We start from the raw sequence: 7,044 nt of genomic DNA on the forward strand, positions 1-7,044 counted from the left end.
ATCTGTGGCACACGTGTCATAGGTTCGCCATCATGGGACTAGATGATCTCCCAGGTCCCTTCCAGCCCTGGATTGCTGTGCTGTTTCAAAGCATCCTCTGAAGCTGCGCCTAGTGCCAGGGTTTGTGGTCCTTCGTTTCCCTTTTTCTCTCCCTCCCTTCCTCTATCCATCCATCCATATCTCATTCACTTTCCCTTCCCTTTCTCCTTTCCCTCCCTCCCTCCCTTTTTTCTTTCTCCCTTCCCTCCCTTTCCCCCCCTTCCCTCCTCTTTCTTTCTCTTTATCTCTCCCTTTTCTTTCTTTTTTGTCTCCCTTGTAGTTAAACTTTAAATACTGTTGATAAAAAAAGCACTGATTTGTCAGAGTTTTCCTCTTGACTTCATTATGATCTTTGAATAGTTTGAAATGATGGTTTTGTCTGGCAAATCTTGTGATTTTGATAGCTTATTTCCTAAAATATTTCCATATATGTATTTATTATACAATACAGCTTTTTTGGGGGAAAGATAGGGCAGTAAATAATGCAGAAGTTTTCCTATGGTTTCCTTGCTCCTTCTTAAAAAAACAAAACTGTATGAAAACATACAAAGCAATTAAAAAATAGGTCAAGTGGAGGAGGGGAAGAGAACAGCCTTCCAGTGCCCTGTGAACTGTCCATGTGGGAGTTTCTGAATAAAAATATATGATGTCATTTCTTCCTGTATGTAATTTGCTGCATGTCCACCCAGGAACTTATGGCCTGTTTGCTCCTTATTTTCTGCATGCTTTGCATCATTTAGTGACCAAGAAATCTGCCTTTACTTTCCATGCATTTTCCAACTTAAAATAATGTATTATTGAGCTTTCTATGATTGGGAAAAAAAACCTTCAATAAAACTTTCCAAGGGTGAATAATACCAAGACTGAAGAATGATTTGCTGCAAGGCTGATTTGCATTATTAGTTTTGAATGTAGGGTTTTCTTAATGCAACCACTGACATGCTATATAGTCACTCACACACATTCACCCATATTTTGTTTATTGCTAGAAAAGCAAACATCATTAGGGGAAAGAGAATCTACCACAAAGCAATCCCTTAAAATACAGTACAACCAAGCCATTGTTCCAGTTAAAACAAGGCTTGCTACTCATGAATCAATTCAAAGAATTTCAGTTTATCCATTCACCAGCCCATTTGTTTAATAGAGCAATTTTGTTTCATTATGAATGAAGCTTTTGACAACTGCTCTGTAACTCATTAGTGAATTGTCCATTTGCTGTTTGATGGTACTTCAACAAAAATATAAAGCTAACTTACGGAGAAGTTTAACATACAACAAAAGGCTTTTTTAAAAGGGTGATTTACTTCTGGTAGTCAACCAACATGTCTAGAACTGTCCATTTGGTCTTAAGACAAAAATAAATGCTAGAGTTTTCCAGTTATGCTTCAAAGAAAGCTTTCTTCCCAAGGAAATGATCAAAATGAAATCATTTTATTTGATAAATATATTTTTCTGGTGCAAGAGGTTTCTAGACAAATCCAGTACATTGTGGGGAAGATACAACCATGGAAGTCTATATGGCAACCACTATACCTCTCAATCTGAAACAGCTTTGTTCAGATCCAATATCCACAACTGCAGAGATCAATCAGGGAAGCCAGCTTTACCTTAAGAAGAATCACTGAAGAATGGGACAGCTAAGGTTGATGCAGGGAGGCAAAAGGCCCTTTTGCATATTTTTAGCATATTCCAAGAACCATGACAAAAAGAGTGTTTGACTTCAAGTGTTAGTGAATCAAACTATTTTTATTATCTGAATTATTGGATCCGGTGGTTGCTTTCACAGGGAAGCCATCTGGGAAATTTTGAGAAAGCTCTGTTAAATCAGGAGTAATGTTTTCTGTATGTTTACAATACAACCACAATCAGGAGTAATGTTTTCTGTATGTTTACAATACAACCTTAGGACATCTCATGGCATGAGATGTCCTAAGGAATTCTCCCATGACCAACTCTATCTTTCATTGTTTGACAATTTGGCTCCTCCCAGGAAACAAAGTCCATATAAATGTTTTCTACGGCAGCTCAACACAGATGAATATGCATACACAAAGTAATTTCTTAACGCACTGTAAGCCGCCCTGAGTCTTCGGAGAAGGGCGGCATATAAATCAAATTAAAAAAAAAAAAAAATTTCGTTGAAGATTCCGATTTAATGGTTTGAATATTCAGAACATAGCCTCTTTTGCTGAGGCATTCTTTGCTTTGCCTGTACATATGTGTGCATAAATGCTACAGCCCCAAATTTGAAGCAGGTGGTTCAGAGTGCTATTTCCAAGATACAGATAATCAGTTCTCTAACTAAATCCTTCTGGAGCTGTTCCGTTACTCCTTATTTCAAGGTCAAGAGGGTTTTCTTTTAATGCAAATAAAGCACTTTAGCAAATTCTGAAGTATGGGGACACCTAGAAGAATAAAGGTTCTGTCATAAGCAGGTCTCAATTGCTTTATCTCTATTATCATTATAAAGTCTTTGAGTGCATACCAAGGACTTTTAAATTAAATGTCAAATTCAATCTAGCACTGGAAACATAAAGGGGGAGCTGCCCTAGGGGAAAAAGTTCCTGACAGTCTTATTTGGCTTGTCAAAAGTGGCATTTTCCTCATAATTATCCGTTTGCATAAATGAATCACCATTTGGCAGAGGATATTGCTGGAGACTTAAAATAGTGCAAAGTGAAGCGGACAAGCAATTCTGAGGGCTCACTTTTTTTTGTAAAGAAACATGAAGTTAACAACATAACCACATCTTTACAAGGATAATTGGGCAAGGTGACTTAGCTCTCCACAGTGCTAACAAAAATGCAGCATTCTGTGGATTAAGGAGATAGCGACTGTGAAAAATTGTTCTTTTTATGTATGTATTCAAATATTCATAAAGGTGTTCTGTGTGTGGAGAGATCAAAATATTAATAACATTAAAACATTTATGCAGGTTTCACTTTCATTTCTGAAGTGAAGTAAGCCGCTTCTAAGATTGGCAGCTTAATCTGACAATTACAGCCCATCTTTTACACCCCCAAAAACTTCTTTATTATACAATGTAGGATGAGGAACTAAATCCAATCTGTTCACCAGGTTCTTTCCCACCAATAGACTACACTGAATCCCTAGCTGCTTTTCTCCTCCTTCATCTTCTCCAGCAGGCTTCCAGATTCCATGTGCCAAAAGGAAAGACCTCCATTGGCAGGAGCAACCAGCTAGGAATAGCTTAATCATTAGTTCAACTTCAAAAGCCTCATACTAGTCTTCACAAACTCAGCACGATCTTCATTCATTCTTCCTCTGTCTTAAAAACAAATGATATGAAGTAGGTGAAGCAGAGTAGACACTTGGAGTACTGTAAGCAACTGCAGGTTTGAGAAATACATTTCATTTAAAAGCAGCCCAAGGTTCCCTATTCCTACCATAATATTTAATACTACATCATTTGATACTTGGGAAGATGATTTAACATAACACTTCAGTCCATAAACAATAAATGCAGATATTTTAAAGGATTCATCAATTTAAGTTGGACATGTTCTGTCACTTGTGGATTACTATTGGGTCATATTCAATGCCATTATGCAGACACTAGACTAACATCCACCAGTTCAGCAGATTCTTCCTCTTCCCTCTATCATATCCCAAATCTGTTCCAAAGGTTTGACTATTCAGGATACATTTGGGAACAGCTGTTCCCTTGATCAAAACCAGTTAGTATATATTTTCATTCAAGATTTTCCAAGCCACAGAAGTTTTAATTAAAGAACCAAAAATCTATTTCAGACATGGCATCTATTAAAGACGAGGCATTTCAGATGCAGTTGCTGGAATCTATCCAAGTCCAATATACCAAAAGGCAGCTAGTATTTTATTAGAAGAAAGAAACCATAAATCTTCACCAACCCTTTGTACAATTATAATGCTAAAAATAGCTACAAGGCTTGTGGGACTTCAGCATTTGGATTAATCAAATCTTGTATAACACAAGTGGGAAAACTGCAACAGGAACAAAAACACCAGAGGATTTTCAGCGCCAGATTATAAAAGTCAAAGATAGAACAGCAGACACTGAAACAGTTTGTTTCTGTCTAAACTGCTCTTCCAAGACAATTAAGATTCCTCAAGCTTATAACAGTGAATTATAAAAAGAACATTGTAACTATCAGAATTCAACTAGGTGGTAGAATGCTAAATGTACCAGAACTCAACTAGGTGGTAGATTGCTAAAATCTATCATAGCTGAGGTCTTAAAGTTATAATAATATTTACATAAATGACATAAATTATATTTTTAAAAAGAAACACCAGCGCTATTTACACAGGACAGAAGCTTTTAAAACATAATCAGAATGTCTTTAACAAACACAGTCAGACTATATCCAGCTGTAATGTGAAACAGAAATTCTGTTACATTTTCCATATCAGTTCTCATTCAATTTTGATGAAAGAGGATTTGATTTAAACATTATTTCGAAAGAGAAGGGAATTTTGGACAAATGGCAAGGGAACAATTTGGTGATGTTGCATTTTTTAAATTTATGGGATGTGCATGTGAATATCTTTTGCTGTTAATTTCTATGCAAATCTATTTATAGGTGTAGCCATCTATTCTTTAAATCCATCAAGCTTTCCCAGTTTGACATACTACTACACACACACACAATAATCTGTGAAAAAAATATATATTTACCTACCATTATCATTGCCCAGGGTGTTAGTGGGTTTTCTTTGTTTGTTTGTCCTACCATTTATCAATAAGTAGTAATCAGGAATTATTTGCACTTTTCTCCTCTTCTAAATACCAAAACAGTCTTAGGAACCTAAAAATTCAAAATGAGAAAATGTGTTATAGGTGGTAAGAACATTCATATGTTCATTTTGCTGAGAAATTTGGATAGCAAGACTGGATTCCAATAGGAGAGTCACTTTTCTTATCCTAATTGGTACCTAGAACACTTAAAACAGTGAAAGAATAAACATTTATGACAATTTGCAGGGTCCTGTAGTCACATGACTGTGTTTTATAACATTTTGCTGAAAACCAGCATTTACTTCCAGTTTTTGTAAATTTGGCCATAGCGAACCTTGTTCCCTTAATGACTATGTCATTCACTTAACAACCATTGTGGTCACTTAATGACTATGGCAGTAGCTTTATGACCACAGCAAAAAAGGATGCAAAATCAGGTCAGTCATGTAGGTGACCTGATTTACAAGTGTCATGACTTAAACCTTAAAAGGCAGACTCCCTTACAGTCATAACTCAAAGACTGCCGGTATCTGCAATAAATATCATTTGCTTGCAAGTACTAGTGGGACCACAACATAGAAAAAGTAATAGAAAATGAAAACATTAAAGTGCTCCAGGACTTTGCAATTCAAACAGAAAAACACTTGCCACATAATATCCCAGATGTAACAATAAGAAAGTCAAAAAGTTTGGATAGTGGACATTGCCAAGAGCAAAATATAAGAGAAAGTACCAGAATAAATCACAAAATACAAAGACCAGCAAATAGATATAACAAAGACAGTACCAATAGTAATAGTCGCTTTGGATGTAATCCCAAAGCACCTGGAGACCACTTGAACATCATCAATATTGACAAAATCACTATCAGTCAATTTCAGAAGGCGGCTTTACTTGGAACAGTTTACACCTGTGACACCATACCTTTAACTCCATAAAACAACATCTACGTATCTCCTTGGAAAAGTTTCGATAACTGGAAACAAATGCCAAATCCATTCTAAACACCTAGCTGACTATGCAACCAACCCTAATAATAAATCAATGATTTAATAAATTAAATAACTTGTAAAAACTTAGATTCCCAGGATTTTACCAAGGAAGAATGAAAAATTTGAGGAAAAAAACAGTAGCAACATATTGAAATGTAATACAGTTCTCAGTATGAAAACACTGGGCAGAAACTGAGTGTGGAAAGACCCAAAATGTAATATTATTATTTTATTACAGTAATATTAATGTTGGAGTAATTTAATGCAACATGTTATATATTTTCTTATCAATTAAAATTAAAATATATCTTCCGCTTATATCTACTTTATTAAGATTAGTCACTAAGATGGATACACGTAATGTAAATGATAACAGTTGAAATTATTTTCAGATTATATTATTTTCTGTATTTGGTAAAGAAGCCATTGCTTTTGAGGTGTGCATTTCCAAATATACCTGAAGGAAATAGTAAAGCAATATCCCATGCATTTGATTGTTTTATTGGACACATTAAAGACGTAATTCAGGAGTTATAACCTGTGTGTTGATAACATTGGAAAGCATTTCTGAAGAGAAACTCAAAACTTTATCTATTGCAAAAGAGGAATGAAAACATAGAACATTGGACTAGCAGTGAAATTTGTTCCCCAGACAAGAATCTGAGATGGAAGAATCTGTCATTTTAAAACTGAAGGCTACCCAGAAGCTTTTCATGGGGTTATGTGATTTTTCTCTCTTGAGGCATTTCTATGTTAGGTTATTTATAAAAAATAAGTTATAGGGGTTTTATTGATTTTTTGCAGTAAATTATGTTCTTGAAATACGATTCATTATTTCTGGTATGTCCTGCTTAGCAAAAAGCTTTGTGATAGATATTTAAAAGCAAATATATTTGTGCATTTTTCTGCTGCTATAACAATTGTACTATCTTCTTAGTTAATATTCTATAAATACTTCCTACCTTAATATAGTGAATTCATTAACAGAAGCATGGATGTCAAAGATTAACTGCCTTGCTTTTTACTGATGAAAAAAAAAACACTTTTAATCAGTTGGCAGGCCTAATACAAGCAGCACATACAGTAAATTGTATTTATTAATTCTATACAGATGCTCAGCGTAATTCAATTGTATGACTCATAAATCTTTTACCACAGTCCATGATATTATATTATACAGTTGCCATTATCTTAACCTCAGTGACAGCATTTCTTAAGTTGACTTTACTGAGCCAAAAGTCCATTTCATAATACTGAGAGAAGGCAGACTAC

At 35.0% G+C, this 7,044-nt stretch overlaps 1 long non-coding RNA gene across 1 annotated transcript; it reads right to left on the reverse strand.

The window, feature by feature from the left end:
- Window positions 1-2,175: 2,175 nt before the first annotated feature.
- LOC117665470 (uncharacterized) lies at window positions 2,176-6,843 on the reverse strand. Its single transcript, XR_004591364.2, has 3 exons — window positions 6,735-6,843; window positions 4,725-4,850; window positions 2,176-3,331 (listed from the first exon to the last, which is right to left on the reverse strand). It is a non-coding gene; the product is annotated as an uncharacterized LOC117665470 (long non-coding RNA).
- Window positions 6,844-7,044: the final 201 nt, after the last annotated feature.

Source organism: Pantherophis guttatus, chromosome 1, assembly GCF_059756535.1.
Source record: "Pantherophis guttatus breed Tessera chromosome 1, ASM5975653v1, whole genome shotgun sequence".
NCBI lineage: Eukaryota > Metazoa > Chordata > Lepidosauria > Squamata > Colubridae > Pantherophis > Pantherophis guttatus.